Source organism: Arachis ipaensis, chromosome B07 (genome assembly GCF_000816755.2).
Source record: "Arachis ipaensis cultivar K30076 chromosome B07, Araip1.1, whole genome shotgun sequence".
NCBI lineage: Eukaryota > Viridiplantae > Streptophyta > Magnoliopsida > Fabales > Fabaceae > Arachis > Arachis ipaensis.
The window spans coordinates 66,162,693-66,163,034 of record NC_029791.2 but is presented as its reverse complement, the minus strand read 5'-3'; positions in this window follow the sequence as shown (position 1 = coordinate 66,163,034).

The window sequence follows — 342 nt, the reverse complement described above, 5'->3', positions numbered from 1 at the left end:
TTGTGTGTAATTCGAACCAAGCTGGTTCGAATTATGTGTGTGCATGTGTTTGTGTATAATTCGAACCAAGCTGGTTCGAATTATGTAGAAATGGAGTTCCGAACTACATATAAACATGCATTGGTGAATTCATGAAGCAATTTTTGTTTTGGTTTATTCACGTAAATTATTTTTTCTCTTGACTTATTTTTGTTTTTTACCCTTATTTTTATATCTAAAATAAGACTAGTTTAGTTAGGCATTAACTCTAATTCTGAAATAATTATGGTTGCTATTTATTTTTGTCCACCGATTTTTTTTCTATTTCAAAATTTGATGAATGTAAAATTGACATCTCATTTG